The 23,435-nt window shown below is 40.7% G+C and overlaps 1 protein-coding gene across 3 annotated transcripts in view; it reads right to left on the reverse strand.

The window, feature by feature from the left end:
• Window positions 1–23,435, reverse strand: part of dlgap3 (discs, large homolog-associated protein 3) — a 153,361-nt gene that overhangs the window by 62,735 nt on the left and 67,191 nt on the right. For all 3 annotated transcript variants that reach the window (XM_082521474.1, XM_082521473.1, XM_082521472.1), the window contains one exon: window positions 13,429–13,503. The gene's annotated coding sequence lies outside the window, so the exon portion shown is untranslated. The remainder of the gene's footprint in view (window positions 1–13,428; window positions 13,504–23,435) is intronic.

Here is a 23,435-nt window from a genome sequence, read left to right on the forward strand (position 1 = left end):
GGAGAGAACAGATGGGGAGAAGGAGACGCAGGGACGGAACTACAGGGGAAAAGACAGTGATGGAGGGCGTCGAGAAGGAGCGGGACGACCACTCTTGACATTTCTCTGCCACTTTGCATGAGTCGAGGATGACGGTGTGCCTTTACTTTCTTTTTTCTTATATTTTACTTTCCCCAGCCATTGTATTCTTAACCCAACCACCCTCGTTCTCACTTTCTTTGCCTTACCCCCACCCTCCGCACCCCGCCCCCCACACACACCCTCCAACACTTTGTCACAGGTTCATGGCTTCCTTGGAAAGATGACATCGCATTAGTCACAGCGTTTAATCAGATGCCATTATCATTTCACAGAACTCTTTCTGTTTGCCGGTGTGCATGGCTGTGTGATTGTCACTTCTAATTCTGGCAGGAACGCATGATTTATTTCCCTGAGAAAACACAGAGAGGGAAGAGGGGAGAAGAAGTTTGAAAAATAAAGGGAGGCTTCTTTTGAAATTAATCAAGTCCAGTCCATGTTAATTTAATTCAGGCTTTATATCGCTCATATTTATTATTCATATTTATTACTGCTGGTGCGTAATTATTTTACTATAATATTATAACTCCTCAACTCATTATCTGTTTTAATGCAGCTATTTGTTTGAACTACCACTGCTGCTGATACTTTGTAGTGGGAGTGCTGCAGGTGGTGATGGTCTTAATATTAATAATAGTAATAACCCATCTATTCCCACTCCCAAACCTTCTTAATTCTCTTTTAATCATGTTGTTCACCTTTCCATCACCACCTCCTTTACAATACAGTGTCCAAAGTCAGTGATGCAGCATTTGCCCTCTTTCCTCCACCACCAAGGGGACTCTGATGGAACTTTCCGGGGTGGACAGGCTGGTGTGCAAAGGTATTTCGCTCTCCTAACAAAGCCAATAAATGCTAACAAAGTCAATCCCAAATAAACTGACCTCAGTCTCAGGGTTTGGAAACAGTCCTGAAGAGAAAAATCAGACAGAATAATATGATTACACTGAAATACAGTCCTAACAGCGCAGGAATTATACTCATCTTCAAGATAAGATGAAGACAAGTAATACTGAAATGTCAGTCACTGAGAATAGCTAACCCTGCCGTCTTTGTGGTTCAGGGTCCCCGTCCCTTCGTCGTTATCAGTGGCCGTGGGCAGTGGACGTAATGGAGGTGGCGAGGACGGTAGTAATAACAGCAGTATGATTTTTTTGACCTTTCATTCCCTCCTTTTCTTCCACCCCCTCCTGCCCCTATTCAGACGCAGAGGAATACAAGCAGGAACTTCTTCACATACAAGCATACATCCAAATACTCAGGCGTCACACACTTTCCTATACATAATATATTTGTTTTGCTACTTCTCAGAGGGCAACATTAGGATGTGGGAAAGATCCAGAGAGTGAAGAAAAAACGTTTGAAAAGGGTTAAGCAGGGATGAGGGGGAAGGAGTTAGGACAGTGATGAAGCAAAAGACGTGTAAAAGGAAAGAGCTGCAGGAGAGAGACATGGACAGAAAGTCGAAGGGAGGATGCAGAGCTGCACTGTCCTCGTGGGGTGCTAGAGGTGGTGGGTGTGAGCCGGGGATAATCCTTGTATCCCATTGTCTCCTGTTTTCAAACCAATTATTGTCATCTGCATCCTCATGAAAGAGAGTTAATGAGGGGAGCAGAGCTTTGGAGTGTCAAAGCATAGTCAAGGGAACAAAGAGCACACAAAAAAATGAGGATAGAGAAAAGAGGATATGGGAGGACAAATGTGGCAGTGGTGGAAAGTGATGGGATGTAAAATAAGTGAAAGTCAAGTGCCAGGTTGGCAGGTGGCTCAGTTGTGGATTTCACGTATCATACCCTACCCTCTGTGCTCTGTCACGTGTCGTGCCTTTACAGAAATGCTAACCCTTCTTTTTGATATTCTCTTCATTTTTTTCTTCATTGAAAGGAATTGAAGACTGAGTTATACAGTTCCACCTCTTAGAAGCTACTAAATGCCTGTATAAAATACAATTCAGTATATATACAGAGACGTATACACACCTGATATACACCCAATCGATACTTTATTAGTTTCACCTTGCTAGGCCTGAGAGGCGCTGCATTTTGCCCTCACAACTGTCTTAGTTCTTCATGGAATAGATTCAAAATTCTTGAAAGAGTTTGGTCCATACTGACATGACAGCATCATGCATTTGCTGCAGATTTGTCAGCGCAACATTCATGATGCTGCACAAAGGTGCTCGATTAGGTTGAGATCTGGTGACACTGGAAGTCATTCAGTACAATACAGTGAACTTACAGTGGCGTTTTTATCCTGCTGGAAGAAGGCATCAGAAGACAGAAACAATCTTTTTCTAAATACACAGTTGGCAAACAGCCCTTAGGTAGGTTGTGGTAATAAAATGTCCCTCACACCATTACACCAACAACAAGCTCAACTGTAGATACAAGGCAGGATGGATCCATGCTTTAATTTTTTTAATGGCAAAGTCTGACCCTACCGTCCGAATGCTGCAGAAGAAATCGAGACTCATCAGACAAGGCAACGTTTCTTCAATCTTCTATTGTCCAATTTCGGGGAACCTTTGTGAACTGTGGTTTCAGATTCTTGTTGTTAACTGACAGGAGTGGCCCATCAGCTTTGCAGTTGGATGTGTTGTGGGTTCAGAAATGCCCATCTGCATACCTTGGTTGTATTGACTGGTTATTTACTTTCTATCAACTCTGACCTCTGGCATCAACAAGGCATTTTCAACCAGAGAACTGCTGCTCCCTGTTAATTTTCTCTTTTTGGGACTATTTTCTGTAAAACCTAGCGATGGTTATGAGGAAAAATCCCACCAGATCAGCATTTTTTGAAATATTGCAACCAGCACATTAGCAACCAAAAACCATGTCACATTCAAAGTCTTTAAAATCACCTTTCCTCTTAATTCTGATGCTCAATTTGAACCTGAGCAGATACGTTTGATCATGTAAACATGTGTGTGTTAACTAATTGCTACGTAGGAAAAAAATCAGCAATATTATCAGAGAAGCAATAGTTGCTGCCCATCAATCTGGGAAGTGTTATCCCAGATAAGTGTTATCTCTGCAGTGAGAAAGATTATTCACAAGTGGAAAACATTAAAGACAACTGTGAATCTAGAGTCAAATGTGTAGCTGTTGGACAGCTGAATCTTGGCCAGAATTGGGTCACGCAACAGGACAATGATCCCAAGCATGACAGCAAAACTACAAAATATTTCACAACCTCATTGAAATGAGTGCCTTGAATCAACTCTTTCTGTGATTTGGTGCTATATAAATAAAGCTGAATTGAAAAATTGAACTAAATTGAACTTTACAGGAGCCGTGTATGAACGAATGCCCAGAAACTTCAGTGAACTAAAACAACATTGTACCGAAGACTGGTGCAAAATTCCTGCCAAACAATATAAGAGACTGATACAGTCAGACAGAAAATGAAGTTATTGTTGCTAAATGTGGTTCTATAAGATACTGAATGCGGTGGTGTACTTAGTTTTTTATGACTGTGGGTTGTTGTTTTCATAGTTTACAGCATAGTTAATGGGCTTTATACATCAAATTATTACCTCGTGTTGGCCAGACAAGTAAAACAACACATACTGAAAGTACATTCTTATATAATGACCAGCTTATTCGATGTCAAGAAAAATAAGTGCAATTTAAGCAATATGTCTTAGTTTTCCAATATTCAGTGAGACTGCAAACAAAGAAATCATAAACGCACATGGATACGGTCCCCTTTGCTTGAAATTAACAGCTCAGATAACCACTCTCATGATGTGATCCATTCTTTACACTTCAATGAAAAGTCCAAAAATCATGTTCCTCTTCTCAGCAATTTTCACACTACTCAAAGCCATCCAGTGGGCTGGACCTGACTGGCTGTATGATACTTCATTTTGGCTAACACAGTATCCCTGAACGCAGGTCTTGTCTTTTGAAATTTGCATAACTGTTTAACCCTCTCAGGCTCAAATTAAACTTTTTGTTGCTAATGCACAACCAAGTCCTGCAGTGGTACTTCTGAGTAAAAAAAACTCATAAAACATGTATGTGGGGTAATCAGGTTGTTAGTTTTTAACTGTTGCAAATCGGCAACGCCTGCCTCGAGAGGGTTAATGTGACATACAACATGCTGCACAATGCTGAAACCCACCATTCAGTGTGTATGTGTGTGTGCGTCAAACTCAGTGTGTTTCATCTATGTCATTTTCTGCGTGCACTCCGCCCACGCTGATTACGTGTGCAGTGTACATTGGACATGTTCAAGGCTATGACCACAGGGCTCTCTCTGCATTCTCTTGACAGGTTTTGTCTGCTATAAGCTGCTTTCACCATGGTAACCATAACTGCAATGTGCCATTTTTAACCTCGGCCAATCATTCACACTCTCTGTATTGTTCCAGATATAGAGCACGTATGTTATTTTAACATACGTTTCAAATTTCAAACGCAAACATGGTCCAAGGAGACAGACATTCGTCAGAGTCTGGATTTGTGAGAGCTATTTTAGAGTCGTGTTAGCTCCTTATTTGAGTCGGCAAAAAGAGATAAAGAGATGATAAGTTTGCTGTTCAGCTTTATTTTTTTCTGCCTGGCAACTTCTGGGACGTTTCTTCTGTGCAGCTGCAATATCACATCTCCGCCTTTCATTTGTGGTGGTGGCAAACACGAAAATATTAAAACCTAGGTTGCGACAAGGAGTTACACCCAAATTAAACAGTGTTATGTTCAGCTTTAAGAAAGCCCTCAAAAGCCGAGGTGTGTGTTGCTCATAAGTTGATCCAGTCACTTGCTCACTGCTGCGATGCCAATGATATCCAAGAATCCACCCACTCTTTTACTCGAGTAAACCGGTGATCAAGTGAGTTTTATGCGTGTGAGGATAAAAAAAAAAAGAAATCAGAAATGAAACAGACTTCAGCTTCTTTTAGATAGATAAATAAAAACACCCACTTTAGTCTCTTGATGCTCACACAACGAAGCGTTCACGCTCTGCATGTGTCTCTGTGTATTGCAAGCGTATGCTGCTTCACCAGTGACTCACAGGACAGATCACTGTGAGCGTCTACAAGCTGGACCTGTCTTCATGTCCCTCTTGCACAAGGCGCATGTGAGGACACACAGATGCGACAAGCTGTGTGAAAAAGCTAGACCCCCCAATAGTTCCCCTTGCATCTATTTGTTGTTACGAGCTGGTTTCTGTGACAATAATAATCTGTTTTCTGCTCAAACCATCTTATTACCTGCACCGACAACTCGGTCACAAGCGAAAATGAAATGCAGCGTGAAAGGCTGCATCCAAAGAAGAGATAGGGTGATAATGGCAAATGAAGATGTGATACTTTTTATTTTTTCGCAGCCTTTTTGCTCGAGAAGAGAAAAGGGAGAGAGAAAATGAGGGTTGTCGCAGCTTGGTGGGGGGTGAGGTAGAAAGAACAAGAGGAAAAACTCTAATCCGAGTGCTGCACTCTTGCAACTTGGTCACGAGATCAATGAGAATATGTGAAAGAAAAAGAAAAAGGGCACGACCTCTCGGTGCACGCAGCAAGAGCAGAGCCTACTGCCATCATGCAGGATAAGCCACCACTCTACAGGCGCTGGCATGCATTTATTAGAGTAAGCACACATTAATTAGTCTATATTGTTTTTAAATTCCTGTGAGAGCCCATAAATCCACTGCACTCCCCCACAACAAATCAATGCAAACCTAAAATTACCATTAAAACAGGATCACTCAGAGCGTTAAAGCCACATTGTTGGTTGATTATGAGCTAAGACAATAAAAATACATCTTGAAGGGATTAGTGCTAATCTCTAGTTGCAATACCTATCACATGACTTGCATGTAATTGGCAAAATCATTATTTTTTTTTCTTTCAACAGGAGGATTAAGGCATCGGTGCTCCTTTATGTTTGATTTATTAAAATCAACAATTAACAAATACAAAAAAAAGCACTTTAGTAAGAGCATCATTAAACAATCTGCGTAAAGACAGAAAGCGTTTCCAACAGTTTTCATTGAAACGCTTATTCATTATTTTAATATCAGGGCATGACAGAAAGCAGGGAGGAAGCAAGGCTTAATAAAGGCGATGTGAAGGTGCAACACATCAGCAACAAAGGACGTGAGTGGGAAATCATATTAGCACCAAGTCTTATCTGTTGGTCTGATGCACATTTGGGCATTACTAGAAAGTTGATTCCAATAGCACTGACTGTATCTACAGATTACCATATAGATAAATGTATAGATATTACACAGACACTCAAAACTTCATGGAAATTTCCACTGATTGTATCAAACAACAGATTTAATTGGCCATCAAGATCCATCCATTCATTTTCTTCTGCTTATCCAATTAGGATCATGATGGAGCTGGAGCCTATCCCAGCTGTCATAGGTTGAAAGGCTGGGTACACTCTGTACAGGTCGCCAGTCCATCACAGGACTAACAGCCCATCAGGATTTCATTTATTTTAGTTTTTTTTTTTTTTTTTGGGGGGGGGGGGGGGGGGGGGGTTACACTGAAGGCACATCAAGCTTCAAAATTAACAGTGGCAAATTATAGAGTACACCAAGGCTTGCCAACCTAGAAGCTAGGATCACTCTGCTTCCCTTATTACATTTCTAATGCAAGTTCTAGGATTTTGCAGTAGACATACAGAAAGCCTTAATGTTTCTGCCAGAGCTCCACATGGTGATGAACTGCATCAAAAATCCAGAATGAAAGCGTTTTGATTTGACTGGGTCAGTAACGCTGCCATGAGGAGATTAAGGATTCATCACCAGAGCAACGGTAAGCACTAATAAGCACATTTAATGGTGATCCATTTTTTTATTTGAGTTTATTTTCAAGCAGTGCTTTCCTCTACTTTTTGCTAGCAGTTGGGAAAACCTGATTGGATAGTCGCAAGTCCATCCGATATGACTACTGTCTGACCTTTAGCTTAACAAAACTGCTAAAAATAACTGTGTGAGGCCTCATTTTGCCTTTCCCATACTGATGTTAAGTCACATGAAAAAGGTGAACTGGCTGTAAGGTGTACATTCACATTTGGTAAGTCCACAGTTCAAAATCAATGTGGCAGCATTTAACAGGAAGTAAAGACCGCTGAGGCTTAGCTGGAGAGTTTTGAAGTATGTTGTTTTTTTGGTGTGACCATACTACGACAAACATGTTCTGCTTTGTTCTTTTGAGTTTGAATAAAAAGTCCAAAGTCCAAATCCACCTTAAGCTCAACTGCAATGTTTGGAGGATGAAAGAAAAGTCTTTTGAAGTGATAATAATAGCTGTTATAGTTAACAACAGCAGCACTAATCTTTCTCTCTCAACTACAATACTTATACTTGCTACAATTTAAACACCCTTGAGGCCCGCACTATTTAAGCAGCAGATGTTGCCTTGCAACACAAAGGCTATTTTCAAGGCTCAGGAAATGTATTTCATGGATCAAACCGAACCAAAAGTCACTAACAAAAGGAAATTTCAAAGCACAGCAAAGAGGAAATTATTTAAGCCACGAGGCATTTTTTTGGCTAGAGGCCATGTGATTTATGAAGCTGATGTGGGCAATTCAGCATTGTTTGGGGCCCAGTTCATATTTTCCTTTTAGTCTTCACTGCCATCTGAAAAAAAAAAACCCCCACAAAAAAAAAACACCATCTCTAAGAGGCCAAAGGCTCCTCTGTGTTTAGTCTGCCTGATATTTGGTAATGTAGATTAATTTTTTAGACCCATTTAGTGAAAACAGCTACCTACTGCTGCTCGAAATTATGTGATTAAAGTGCAGAGGCTCGACTACGGCATATAATGTTAAGGGCAATAGGTCCGAAACAGATTCAGGAGATTAATATGTGAGGGTTTGTTAAAAAGAGGTTAATACAAGTCCCTTTGCATTACACGTTATCATATAATTCCCACTAGTACGGCTTTAAACCTTTTTTGTGTACAGATTTTATCATAAAATCTAAAACACAATGGAAAGCTAGATTAGGAGTAAGAGTTTTGTTCAGTTTTTTTCCTCTTATTGCAAGACAGGTCTTAAGGCATAAATGACACTTTCTGACTTTTTTTGTTGACATTTTCTGCAGTCAGGCCGTGAACTCTGGTCATTATCTGGCTTTATGCGGAGTTCTCTGACTGCCAGCATTTATTCTGCGCAATTAATTAGCCATCAAGAACTGAAAGCCCCACTGACGGACACCAACTTAGGCCGACTCGCTCACACCGTTCCCCATTGTCTGTCGCTGAGTTATTATGTCTAAATTTTGTACAAACATGTTTTTGCTGTGACAGTCCTGAATGGATCCAGTGCTGACTGTGCTGGGTCCCTCCTCTCTTGTTTTCTGGATAGAAGTACAGATGGGTGTGAACGCGTTTGTGTGTACGTGCGTTCTAACTGATGGGCTCTGGCCGTGCGATCCATGCTGCTGTCTAATTATCCTGATGTGATGGATGGCTTTGATTAAATCATGTGACGGCTGAGACAGTTTCTGCCTCCCTTTGCCTCTCGTCTCTCGACTCCATCGCTCTTTTTCTTCTTCTGTGACACACTTGCACGCAGACAAACGCATTACATAGGCTGCAAGCCCTTAACTCTAGTCTCTCTGTTTTTTTCTTTCATCTTATGATACAGGTCTTCAGTAGTTCAGAACAGATGAGCGCTGCTTTTAGCATTGATGAAAGATATCCATAAATCATCCGGCGGGAGAAAAAGAGAGTGATGAGGGTGGGAATGAGACCAGGAGGCAAAAAAGATGGATAGATCGAGACATGGAAAATAATAGTTCAGTTTATAATTTTCATTGATTTCTGGACTGAATACAGCCACTGGTTCTGGTTGTCTTTTATCTCGACCTGGATCCAAATATCAATAATATCAAAACCAAAGCTGGAATTGGTATTCTTTCGATCGATGCTTTATTTTTATTCTTATAGTTTAATATGTATTCCACTGACCTGTGTTAGATTAATAATTGTTTTGGAAATGAAATGTGCCTATTTTATTTATAGTCTTTAGTACATTTAAATGACAGAAGCTGACCCAGCATGTTTAGAGACAGGCACATTTACATTACAGTCTCCAAAAACACCCAGTTTCAAAAGAAAAGAAAAGCTGAAGGGTGTGATTTAGCAGTTATTCAAATGTGTTCAAGATTTGCAAATTAATGATGATTCGGCTCATAAATCATAACACGCTGCTCTCTCGTACATAAACTGCCTTTATAGGTTAAAAACTCTGGTATGGGTATCTGCAATATTTACATGGCATCAGATCGATACCAAGATTTGCAGTATTGCTCTGCACTAGACTCTATTTTTGTTCTGTATATTTTATTTTCCTTGAATAACATTAAACAGAAAATTTTGCCTTTGAGGAACGTCCCTTCTTGTGCACGTTGGATAAAGAAGAGCGATAATAAAAAACTTTTATAATCCAAAAACTGCAGAAAGAGTCCTATTTGAACATAAAAGGAAAAAATGCACCTGTGAGAGAAATATAGAAATTAGAACATAAAATGGGACGATTTTATTCTCGCATGTTGTTGCTGGGAACAACGTTGGGATGAAGGAGTGCTCAGGGAAAATGATTTTCGCCCTAATTCTCTTATCTCCTTCCGATAAGCTCCACTGCAGATAATCAAAAAACTAAATTGATAACCTGCTCTAATGCAGGCTCGCTTCTGTCTGCAGCTACACACACCAAACTGCACACGTCCTAATGAGATGCTGTCCTTCAGTGCTACAAAGAGCTGCTGTTTGAAGTTACTCTCCCAGAAACCATATGCTCACAGCGGGAAGACTGGGCACAGATCCACGAGCCGCACAGGCACACGCATGCACGCAGTAAAGCCTGTGTAGCCACACACACCTATAACCATTCAGAAGTGAGACGTGAGTGAGGGAGAAAAATGGAGGAAAGTGACTCATCTCTGCAAAATACTCCTCACAAGTCATCAGTTAAAAGCTTCATGTGGACTTGTCAGTGAAACACGTAGTCACAAGCTGTATTGTAATTGATGTCAAGGCATAACCAGCTAAACTCAACACTTTCGCCCATTAAATATGCCCATAAATGAAAGGCAGCAAGACTTTTAATGTGAAAAGTGAAGAGGAAGTCCTTAGTTATAGCATTCAAATTACAAAAACATATCATTACTAAGGGAGGAAAGCCCGACGTGACTCTGATAGAATTACTGCTGCTGAAATGCACATAAATTTAAAAGATAAGAAGTAAAGATGCAAGAGGTTTTGAGTTTGCATCAGCTGACACAGAGAAATGCCCAAACCTCCCATTTCTGACCACTACTGAAGGTTAATGAATTGTCAACCCCAAGTTAGTAGCCAATGAGCATGCATTTTTTATTTCTGCCAAAGCCAAGTCCAGCCTTTACTCGTCACTCCCCATTTCCCAAAACCAACATGTGGAAGCAAAAACACTCATGTCGGGGACTCATAATGGGACTTCACTAACCAATCGCTGACATCACAGTGGCTACATCCATCTTTTATATAAACTGTAGGGGTGGAACAGCTTTTCCAGCTGTTCTTGAAAGCCAGCCTAGTCCCTAGGGTACAGCACAAGAAACAGCATCCTGCTGCAACTTCTTCACAGTGAAAATCAAGAAAAAGCTCACAGGAATAATCAAGCATGCAACCAAAATCACCAGCACCACTTAAACCCAACTCTTAGACCCTCACAGCTTCCATTACTAAGGGCCCTGTAGACCTCCTTCACCACTCCTTACAGCTACTCCCATCAGGCAGCCACTAAAAAGTGCCTTGGGCCAAAAAGAGAACTTTGAAAAAGTTTTTCATTCACACCACAAAATTCATTTTACACATGGCCACAAACTCTATCAGTGTGTTCAAATGCTACTTTGCGAATGTGCTCTTATCTATTCATGGAATTGGTGTTATTAAATGTACTTTATGGTCTCCGATTTAACTTTGACTGTGTGAATTAGACTTTTCTCTGCAGTAGATATTTTGACTTATACCAGCAGGAAAAGCACAGATGCTGTGCTTTATTAATGTATTCCAGCCCCACTTTGTCAGTTGGCACCTGAATGAGAATCCAGCAAAAGTTGAAAGAAAACTCCAAGGACAGTTATGGATGTGTTAGTAAAGCCACAGAAAGGAACAGAATTTATAAGGTGGAAGGATCCTCTCATACTGAAAAGTGTAGTCAGTGCCGAGGGCGGCAAACCTGCATTCCTTTGAACGACCAGCAGGGGGGTGACTCCTAAAGTTCCTTTATTTGGTCTCTTTTAGACTGAAATAGATTCGATTCGATTTGATTCGATTAGCCTTTATTGGGTCACTTCTGAGAAATTTAAACTGGACAACAGAGGGAAACATAAAACACACATACAAACACTTATTTATATTTTTACCCTAATTACAATTGAATAATTAGCCGATATTGGCAATAGAAAATTTATACCTATTGAACTTACAGTTTGGTGCCCTAAAGCTTTTGCCTGATGGTGTCAACTGATACTTATTAAAGATGTGATTTTTGTCCTCAGTAACTTTCAGACCCTGCTGTATCACTGACTCTGAATGGGGAAATGAAAGGAGCACGTCAACTATCTTTCCAGCCCTTTTAATTTTGAACTTGGGATCTGAGCTTAACAGAAAGGTTGCCAAACCATGTAGCAATACAGTATAGTAATAAAGCATTTCCACTCCATGGACCCCAAGCCTTCTTAAAAAAATGCAAGTGTTGACTAATTCAGGCGCACACATAATCTACATGATGAACCCACTGTAACAGACAAAGTAAAGACCTAGATAGATGATAAACAGGGTATGATCTGAGGTGTGGATATATTTGACAAGTCACTAGTGTATCAATCAAAGTCCTTGGGATCTTAATAAGAAGATCCATCATTGTTGTTTTGAAAACCAAGACATCAAATGCACTTTAAAATTTGAAAGCAAACCAAAGGGGGACGTCAAGGTGACTAAATCAATTTTTAGGTAGAGTCAACTTTCCTAAAATCTAAACCACGTAAGTAAAAACGCCTGTGCAGAGACTAAGAATTAAAAGAGAGTCATCATTATAATGGGTGTTCTTGATTATGATTAATTGACTAACCATCTTAACCATCTTAGGACTTCCTGAATTACCTGAATAGAGCCTGTTCTAGACCCTATGGTAAGAGGCTATGCCATGACAATGATCATTCAGTGACCATAGAAGTCTATCTGTATTCTTAGACATAGCAGAGAAGACTACTTTTGGTGTCCAACTTGTGTATTATTTTCTAATGTGTGTTATTTCATGCAGAGCACTCAGAATCTGTCAGAATATATATTTACCCTGATGACAATGACAGGAATGATAACGCTACTTGGCGACAGAAATAGGCCATTTTAGGCATGTTGCAGAGAGTTTCCGGTTCTGACAGCAACAATGTGATGCATCTGTAATTTTACTTCTATAGAACATCCCATCACATCCTGGCCTTGTATTACATCAGATAAAATGCACAAACACAGGGCACTTAGCCTCTAAGTGGCCCTCTCTGTAGCTGTAATTAGGTGAAAGCTTCAGCATTTCATTAACATGGTAAATCCAACAATGGACAAAAAGAGATGAGTGTAACTGTATTAGCTGAGGTGACGAAGGCTAAACAAGTGAACAGAGAGGATAAATAAATAAAATGACAAATGTTTGGGAGGTAGATAGATGGAAGTCCGTTGAATGGTTTTAGCCAATTACAGAAAAAGAGTAGATAGATCCAGGGTTCCTCCAAACACCAGATATCCTGTAGAGTGCTGACATCACAAGAGCGAATCAAGAGAAAGGAGGGAAGAGAAAGTGAGGGGAGATGGTGAAAAAGGAGGAGACTGAAGCTAAGAATAGTAGTACATCCTCGGGCCAGCACGATCGGTCAGTCATGCCAGCTATTTTTTACTTTACTACTGTGCCAGTCTGTACTTGTCTTGACATCTTTCCATCTACTGTTTCTATTTTCCTCTCGCCATTAGCCTCTTTCCAAAATGCAAGGCCAACAGTATGGCAACTTTGTCATGTCGATGTTTCTCAACCAACCCACGCAGGGTAGTGACAGTTTAAACTGTTGTATGTAGTGTTCAGCCATGACGGTCGACAGCAGCAAACATCTCCAGAGACGCGACTTAGTCAATATTGCTTCAAATGTGAGATCAAATACAAGGCAGGCCATGCAGGAGAGTGAGCGGCATGCTTCAGAATCCCACTTTCTCTGAGCTGTTTCACTGACGTGGGTTAATCCCCGAGGGATGGATTTCAAGGACGCAGAAGACAGAAGTGGAATTCGTATGTGGGTACAGGTGACGTGTAGCTGCAGGAGTTACATTCATGTGTGATTGTGCCTTCTACTTACCACAGTCTCATCAGGAAATGGTGCTCCATAGGTATAGGCAGAAAAGGATGGAAAAATAACTCGGTCCCAGTCACTCTGCAGACAGGGGGAGAGACAAAGACAACATCAGGGAAGCTCAAATAAAAATCTCACGTGCAGATTTGCGCCAGACTTATCACATGTGGATGGAAGCATTTAGTTCCATTTCTCTGCAGTACATCCTTCTCCCCGTTATGGGAAAAGCACCCCCTCCCCATAAGCTCCGACCTGTAAATGAGTGCCTGCAATGTGGTGGAAGATGTGCCTGCCGGTCCCAAAACAAGAAGCCTCCCCTGACTGCCCAACTAACACTTCAGCTCCCCTGTTAGGAATGCCAGGCCCCGGAGCCACGAATGGTTGGATGATAGGAGGATATGACAAGAGGAGAACGAGATAACAGCAGAGAGAGTGAAATTAGCCATGGAAATAAAGGGATGGAAAAGAGATACGGACAATAACGAGAGAAAGAAAGAGGAGGGGATGACTCAGAGGCTAACAACTTAATTGAGTGTGTGCTGCATCCAATTACCTCCTAAAAGCAGCAGAAACTGTGAAATCATTGAACTTCAGAAAAGAAATACACCGAGGCTTACACAAAGTAACACTGTGTCACCTGATGGGAGAACATGTGTGTGTGATAACACGCCAACAGGAAAATAGGATGCTTTGTCTGTGTGACATAAAATGCTAGCAAGCTAACTGTGGTGGTATTACAGGATGCCACAGGGTTGTGCATGCTTTATTACTAGGGTTGCCAACTCCCTGAAAAATAAATAAGGGACACCTCGTGGCCAGGGCCGGGCAACCCAGTTGTCTTCACCCTTCCCAGTGTGGTAGCTCTTTTTTTTGTGTGTGAAATTATTTTTTAACCATTTGACTTGAATTTGATTTAAGCAGATGCATATTCTTTGTGATATGACCATATGGGAAACAAATGATCATTTAGCCGTTTATTTTTAGCTCAAAATGACAACATTAACACAGTAAAACAGGTCTCTTTCTTAAACAGAAGCCTGTCATGCTTAGCTTTTGAGGATATAAGTAAATCTTTCTTTAAAAGAACTCTGTCCTGCTTAACTTAAAATTATATAAATTAATAGAAAACAATAGAACAAAATCATTCTTGTAACTGTGCACATTTAGTGCATTTAGTACAATTGGCTTCAGTTGAGGTATTATTTCAGCTTTTCTAAAGCTAATCAGGTTTGTAAACCCACTTGTTCCCATGATTACGCATCATAACTCATCATCATTATTCATCTATGTATTACTTTTATGTATTAGTGATCTATTTGTTGTAATCATCTATCCTTGCAGTTGTTTATTACACAAAATAAGTTATATTATCACACTTCTGGCCACATAGCGCTGATATTCACCGCACATGCCCATATTAACCTTAACCAGAGGGTTTAAACAACAAACCAGTGTTTACATACCATATCTGCTTCTGCCGTGGCCTGTTGGCCATGCTTCTTGTTGTGGTCATCTGTTGTCTTCCGGTATTTTCTCCGTAAGCGACCTTTCATCGACCAATGAGATGAGCGGTAATCTGAATTGTCATACTCGAATTGTCATAAGTGTGCTGTCAGCTCATTGGTCACAAAGCAGGAGAGGGGCTGGGAATTATGCTTTCCAACAAAGCGTTAATTCCATTAACATTTATAGTAGGGTTGCCAACCGTCCCTTAAAATACGGAATCGTCCCGTATTTAGAAACAAAAGTACACGTCCCGTATTGAGCTAATAAGGGACGCACTTTGTCCCGTAATACAGTGAGAATCAAAAGTAGTCTATAAATGTTAATGGAATTAACGCTTTGTTTGAAAACATAATTCCCAGCCCCTCTCCTGCTTTGTGACCAATGAGCTGACAGCACACTTATGACAATTCGAGTATGACAATTCAGATTACCGCTCATCTCATTGGTCGATGAAAGGTCGCTTACGGAGAAAATACCGGAAGACAACAGATGACCACAACAAGAAGCATGGCCAACAGGGAAACAAACGCCGACACTGCGGTGCAAGTCTCGGACGACAGTACACCTAAAGCTGGGCAGACACTGTGCGATTTTCAGTCACGTTATTCAGCTCCTGCTCAAACTGCACGATTGACTCGCAGGGGTTAGAAGTTGGTAGGTCACGATGCAGGTCTCACACTATACCGCCCGATGCTCTGATGCGACCTGAGTGCTCACACTGTGCCTCCATAACATGAAGGTTATAACAGAAAATCTGTCGCTCTCTCTCTCTGTCTTTCACTCACACAGACACACCACCACATCAACTTTGCTAAATTGCTAATAAAAAACATGATCAGGCAGCTGTGAATGAGCAGCAGTGTAAATCCAACTATTTTCACGGTTGTTGTGGTCGTGATAATTTTGTGATGCCACATCGAAAAGGCTCGGATGAGCTTTCCAAAGTTCTACAAGTTGTGCCTCCATCACTTGTGTCCAGATCACACGCTGCACTGCCGTGCTGCGCCGTCTTTTTCACCGACGTTTACGTGTTTGCGCGTGAGCAGTGTGAGCGGCTCACGAGCGATTGATGATCGAGGTGTTAATCGCTTCTCGTTACCCCACGTATACTACACGACGCACGATGAAGGCCAAAATCGGGCCGATCACCAAATCGGTCGCACGACTCAAAAATCGGCTCAAAATGGGCCAAAAATCGCACAGTGTAAGCCCAGCATTAGAGCAGCAATGTTTGTTCGCTCAGAGAAAGAAAAATAGGCTGCAAAAGTACTGGGAGGAATGGGAAAAGGGAAACACCTGGCTGGGAAAATACACCATAACACCTTTAAAGCGCACTGCACTGTGTGCCGGCGCACTTTTTCCATAGGCATGCTTCTAGTGGTGGGCACATGAAGAACATGAGGGGCGTGAAAGCTCGGGGAACCCTTAACCAATTTCTTGTCCACCAGGCCACGGCAGAAGCAGATATGGTATGTAAACACTGGTTTGTTGTTTAAACCCTCTGGTTAAGGTTAATATGGGCATGTGCGGTGAATATCAGCGCTATGTGGCCAGAAGTGTGATAATATAACTTATTTTGTGTAATAAACAACTGCAAGGATAGATGATTACAACAAATAGATCACTAATACATAAAAGTAATACATAGATGAATAATGATGATGAGTTATGATGCGTAATCATGGGAACAAGTGGGTTTACAAACCTGATTAGCTTTAGAAAAGCTGAAATAATACCTCAACTGAAGCCAATTGTACTAAATGCACTAAATGTGCACAGTTACAAGAATGATTTTGTTCTATTGTTTTCTATTAATTTATATAATTTTAAGTTAAGCAGGACAGAGTGCTTTTAAAGAAAGATTTACTTATATCCTCAAAAGCTAAGCATGACAGGCTTCTGTTTAAGAAAGAGACCCGTTTTACTGTGTTAATGTTGTCATTTTGAGCTAAAAATAAACGGCTAAATGATCATTTGTTTCCCATATGGTCATATCACAAAGAATATGCATCTGCTTAAATCAAATTCAAGTCAAATGGTTAAAAAATAATTTCACACACAAAAAAAAGAGCTACCACACTGGGAAGGGTGAAGACAACTGGGTTGCCCGGCCCTGGCCACGAGGTGTCCCTTATTTATTTTTCAGGGAGTTGGCAACCCTAATTTATAGACTACTTTTGATTCTCACTGTATTACGGGACAAAGTGCGTCCCTTATTAGCTCAATACGGGACGTGTGCTTTTGTTTCTAAATACGGGACGATTCCGTATTTTAAGGGACGGTTGGCAACCCTATTTATTACCCATCCATTAGCATTAGCATGAGTACAGTGAGTACTGCTAGCTGTTAGCAATACCTCTCTGGGACTTTCTTTCCCCCTTCCTGTTATTCTGTGCCTCATTATAGCTAATGCACACCCTCGGCATGTGTTACTTTGGTGCTCCATGGCAACAGCAGCTAATATACACACAACATTTACACAGTTAAATCCATAAGAGAAATCATCAACAAGGCACTGGATGTGTTTTAACAATCCCTAAAGGACACGGCAACAGTATGAAATCATTTTCGCTGTGATCACCTGGTAATGATATTTTACTCAGTGGAATGGCAGTGTCATGCAGTGTTGCATTCAGAGACCCAAGTCATCACAAAATGGTTTTAACATGCATTGTGTGACAGGAGGCGGTGTATTTTTGCCAATCCTACATGGAGGATGTGCTGCTGTCACTCGTCAAGCAGAGCATGGCAGATGCTCTCACGAGCCTCCATTGATTTTGTCGCAAAAAGTGTGTGTGTGCGTGTTTGTACATGGGTGTGTGCGCGGGTGTGATGTGTCGCTAGCTAGCTGCAGAGATAATTAGAACACAACTCTTTTGCTGTCCCTGTAGGCCACTGATCCAGCTGCTTTCATCTAATATAGGTCAGCTGTGACAAAGCCCTCAGCATGGACACTGATCAGCCCTGCTGGCACTGTCATACGCAAAATATGAAGTTAAACTCATGCACAAACACGCAGACTGATATCCTCTCTCGTGCGCAAGCACGTCCATGGCACGCGGCACATGTAGCAGGTAAAATTCCTAGCAGTGCTGAAAGAAACACACACACACACACACACACACTGCTTTGTGTTGTCGTTTTCCAGTAACACAAACTGCTCGATTCATAAATACACTGGAGAGCGCAAATGAGAAACTTCAAGTCAGCTCTCTCACAGCAAAAGAAAACATTGCCAGACATATTCAATGCAAATTCATTCATTTGCTTTGAAATGAATTCTACACTAGAAATTGTTTTTTGTCAGATCATGCTTATATCTAATACTCAGTGATGCGCAAACTGCAGTAATTATTTATAGTACTAGGTTATAATAGCGTCCCACAAGTGCACAAACATCAAATTAAAATTAGACACAGCAAGAGACAAGCCTGCTGACATAATCTTTATTAACATAACAGCATATAAAGATATTTCAGTGTTTTTAAAAACAATGATAAAAGTATGTAACAGATTGGAGATACGACAGAAACAAGCATCTGGTTCTGAGTAACTGACTCAACAGGGCCCTCAACTTTATAGGCAGTGGATGGTGATGTGAATAACATTGATTATTTCATTACAACGCGGCACTCTGCTAGGAGCACTAATGTCCTGGGATATATGTGGATATACAACCAAAGGCTTCATTTTCAGTACACATGGCACTCCCCAATGGCTGCTGCCTCACAGAACAAGACAAACCACGCAATGCATTTAGACAGGTGGCATCATGGTTGTAGCTGATCACCGTACTTAGCTACTGATTTTGCTGCCTAATACATACACACAATCATATCATGCCCATTCTGGATTATTCCTGGACATTAAGCTCAGTGTTTGTAGGAACCCAACGGTTACACCTTCTCCTTTATTTCACATTGAACCATATGCCAAAATGGCATATGGCACTGTTACAGACTAAACAACATCTGCCACTACTATGCTTATAAGACGTTGAGTTGTTACTTTCTCAGATATATTCTGATTTATTACACTTTCCAGTTAATGTTTTAAAACATCTGGATAGTTGCATGAAATTACAGTGATTGATTGAAAATAAAAAAAAAACCCCAAAAAAAACAACCAAACAAAAAACTTATTACTGTCATGAGTTGCAAAAAAAAAAAAAAAAAAAGAAGCTAAACGCATAAAAATCCTAACATTAATGTGAACTTTGCAATTTCCTTTTATCTGTCTGCATAAACTGGACAAGCCATTTGGAGCATGCTCTCCTTGGTAACAACTGTTCTCTACATAACCCCTAAAACTGCACAGTGGGCTTCAGCTTATTTAATAATAGATGTCAACATCCTCATACACGCTTTTAAGAGGCATATAATATACTCACTCGCATCCACACTTGCACTGTTTGCACTCTCAGACTCTGCACTTGTACTTGCACAACAACTTTTTGTAGTCCTTCCACCTAAATAATTAGTCACCAGGAGTGACCTCACTGAGGGTCGCGAGTGGGGGGTGCATGATGCGAGCAGCAGGGAGGAAGAAGGGCAACGTGGGCGAGGAGAACAGCAATTATTTTCTCTTCTTTTCTCCATGCACTCCACTCTGTTTCCCCTCAATTACAAAGGCCACATTTATTAGGTGCCACCGCTGATATAGAGAGTACCACTAAAGTGACTAGCGCACCTCCTCAGGTGTTTTATTCGAGCTATTATATTGATGACCAACTCAACAGAAAAACATTATTATCTTCTGCCAGCCTAATGCAGTGGACTCGCTAATGGGGCAATAATTGGTTCAAATTGCGAAGTTAACACGTAGTGGCATAGCCTTTGGGATGACTCGATTAAAGCGCCTTGGCTGTGTCGCATTGCAGGAGATCCATGCATTCTCTCGACTCCGGTCAATTCTTTTTTACCCTCACTCTACGTCTCTTTATTTTTGCTCCCAATGCGTGCCCAGAGAGTGCTGTGCTAACACGTGGGGTCATACCAGGCTTTAAACAACTGGAGCTATTTATGCAAATATAATCAATACTTAATTGTCTCCCTCTCTCTCTCTCTCCTTCTCTTTCTCCCTCTCACTCGCTCTCTCCATCTCTCCGTCTAATAAGAGACTGCAGCAGGGGTATTAATTAGGGCCAGACATGCACCAAGGATTTCCCACAGGGCTGAGCAGCACGGCCAGTTCATAGTGGGTCAGCAGAGGACAGGTCTGGTCTGGCCACTGCAACGAGAGACTGCAGAGACAGCGGTTGCTGCAGAACAATCTACAGCAGGCCTGCTTTGCTTTAATGGCTCTAATAAACCACCTTCTATAGACGGTGCAGGTAAAGAGCGTAAAAGCATTATATAGGTGATATAAGGCTTTCCATTTGTTTAAGCTTAACAGCGTTTTGTAAGCTGAGTGAATTAACCACCACACACGTGGTTAAGGACACTAAGCTGGACAAGTTTCCCTTTCTTGCAGTAATGAGAGTGGTATGTGACTATTTTTATACTGTTTTCACCATTTGTTCTTCATTTGTCTAATTTCTAGCCCAAGATTTTGTGACTGAAATAACATATTAGAGTAGTGCTACCTGCTAGATAAAAAAAATTCACACTGGCTCAATTGAATGGTTGGCAAACCAGGTGAGTTTAATGTTTCAGCTAAGAAAACAGGTCTTCAATACACAGCCGGTGGCTTCATATTTGATATGATGTATAAGGACCGAGGCTCGTGGCCCATGTCTCACTATAGAATGAAATCAGCATCTTCACCTTCTAAAGAGTAATACGGGCAAAGCTAATATTATGACATTAGGGAAAAACTTCCCTTTAGTGCAATGTCACAGCTGCTTTATGGCTCTGATGAACACAAATATGCTGTTATAAAATATTTAAGCTATTTTTTCCCCTAACATAGGAGCCTTTGTCAAAACCATTGCATTACTGTATTTTCAACTTTGGGGCAACTGCTAAACCCAAAGAGTCTCGAAGCTTAGTTCCATTTGCGAATCAGTGTCCTACATTTAGGACACTGCACATAGATTTTTAATAACTTCTTAGGGATTTCCACAGGATTAAGTTCAGACAACCCAAGCAACTTCCTTAACACCAGCCATTTCCAATTAGATCCTATTAACAGAACACTGGCTTCAGCGCTGAAAACATACCCTATAGAGGATTTCTGTTGGCTTAAAAGAAGGAAAAAAGTTGAACAGTTCTATCCATTTTCTACATATGGTATATGCCATTCATCATCTTTATCCCACAGCGCCGTGAAGTTTTGTGATAACCACAAAATGGAGATTGCACAAACAGAAATCGGGTATACATTAATGCACAGTTTAAAAGTTGTTCTATCAGGCTGTGATTGAGATGACCGAGAGCTAGACAAAGTGCAGTAGAAAATACAAGAAATAAGAATAGTTTATACTATTTCCGAGTCCACTTAAAGTACACATTTGGTGTGTGTCTCAAGGACAAATCCACCAAGTTTGAACAAACAGGATGTCACACACATGCCCTGTGATCATCCAGTAACAATGAAGTTCCCCTCACATGGACTGGATACTTGCATACTCATGGGTGCAGAAAATGTATCAGAGGTGTGGACTCGAGTCACATGACTTGGACTCGAGTCAGACTCGAGTCATTAATTTTATGACTTTAGACTTGACTTGAAAAAATGTTCTAAGACTTGTGACTTGACTTGGACTTTTACACCAATGACTTGGGACTTGAATTGGACTTGAACCGGTTTACTTGAAAAGACTTGATATTTTACCCAAAATATAAAATTTAACATGCATATTATATAGAGATTGAAAATGTGACGTCATTCACGGGTAGAACCGCAAAGGATTCTGGGAACTCGTGGCAAGCGGTACTAGCGCACGCAGGCTTTCAATTGAAACCAGTCACACAGCGATAAAAAGAAACACAAAAATGTCAAGAAGCTGTTGTATTATTAACTGCAATAGCCGGTCGCATGACAGCCACGGGAAGCCGACGGGTAAAGAGATCGGTTGTTATCGGATTACGTCGTTGAAGAGAAATTGTTCAAGCCATGTTTCCGAAGTAACAAAGACGCGACGGATGGCCTGGATTGCAGCCATTCAAAGATCAAATATAACGTCCCAGAACACTCCAGCTCACAGGTTAGTCTGCTCCAAGCATTTACACGAAGGTCAGTGTTTTTTAGTAGTTAATACGTCACTTTCATAACATAACTGGTGATATAGGTTACAAGCAAGTCTGGCGCTGAACAGAAATTGTCGCGCTATGCTCCTGTGTTTATTGTGCATAAATAGTGAATTGTCCTGACACAATATTGCGTTTCGCTTCTGTTATTATGGTACATTAACAAAAACATATACTTTTATTCACAGGATAAAACAGGTTTTTTGTATCACTAATTGCCCAGTACGATTACAGCATACAATATTGTTGTCACTGCTACATTTCTGTGATGCTACCAGAAATGATTTCCACTACTAATTAATTACCCTTGAGCTCAAAGGTCCTATTAATAAACGGTTAACGAATGTGTATTTATGACGACAATTTGTGAGACTGGTAAACTTATGATACGTACGATGGTCTTTCGTTCTACACGGTGCATTTCAAGGTCCTGCACCCATCCGTCGGTAAACTGTACCTGGGCTTGTTGCAGTGACCTGAAGTTACTAAACTTCACGAGTGTATGCACTCACTCCAAGAACCGTATGATTATAAATATGCATATAAATATGCTACAATGAGATAGCTGACTTCATCTAACTAGCAAATGTTGTCCAGGCTACGTTGGTGATGCAGTTTTTTTTAATATGTATGATATTTTTGTCATGCGATTTTAAAGCCGGTCCTACAACCGCATCCAAGAATAACATGCAGCTTATCTCAGAACTGTCGGTGAAAATTATTCTTGGAGCTAGGTTTAATTGAGCTGCATTTTAAAGAGGTGCAATTTCACAATTTGTGTATATTTTCTAAGTTCACTATTTTGTCATGTGTTGAGAAAAACACAGATTTAAAAATTACATGGTCTAATATTTACATTTAGCATAACTGCAACATTATTTTTTCGTTTTTTTTTTAAAGACTCGAAAGGACTTGAAATTCAAAGTTTCAGACTTGTGACTTGACTCGGACTTTTACACCAGTGACTTGAGACTCGACTCTGACTTGCCTGACATTACTTGAGACTTGACTTGAGACTTGAGGATAAAGACTTGAGACTTACTTGAGACTTGCAAAACAATGACTTGGTCCCACCTCTGAAATGTATCATCCACAAAAGGGTTATTATGCACACAAGCTGCAAGTGCTACCTATTTTCATCACCTTCTATGACTATTATCCATTCATCTATTCATCCATCCATCCTCTTAACCACTTATTCATTTTAGGGTTACAGTGCTGGAGCCTATACTAGCGAGAGCCAAAGTACACCCTGGACAGAGAGACAGAAAACCATTCAGTCTTACACACTATGGCTAGGTGATTTATTTTTTCTGT

Source organism: Aulonocara stuartgranti, assembly GCF_965226115.1.
Source record: "Aulonocara stuartgranti genome assembly, chromosome: 22".
In the NCBI taxonomy this organism is placed as follows: Eukaryota; Metazoa; Chordata; class Actinopteri; order Cichliformes; family Cichlidae; genus Aulonocara; species Aulonocara stuartgranti.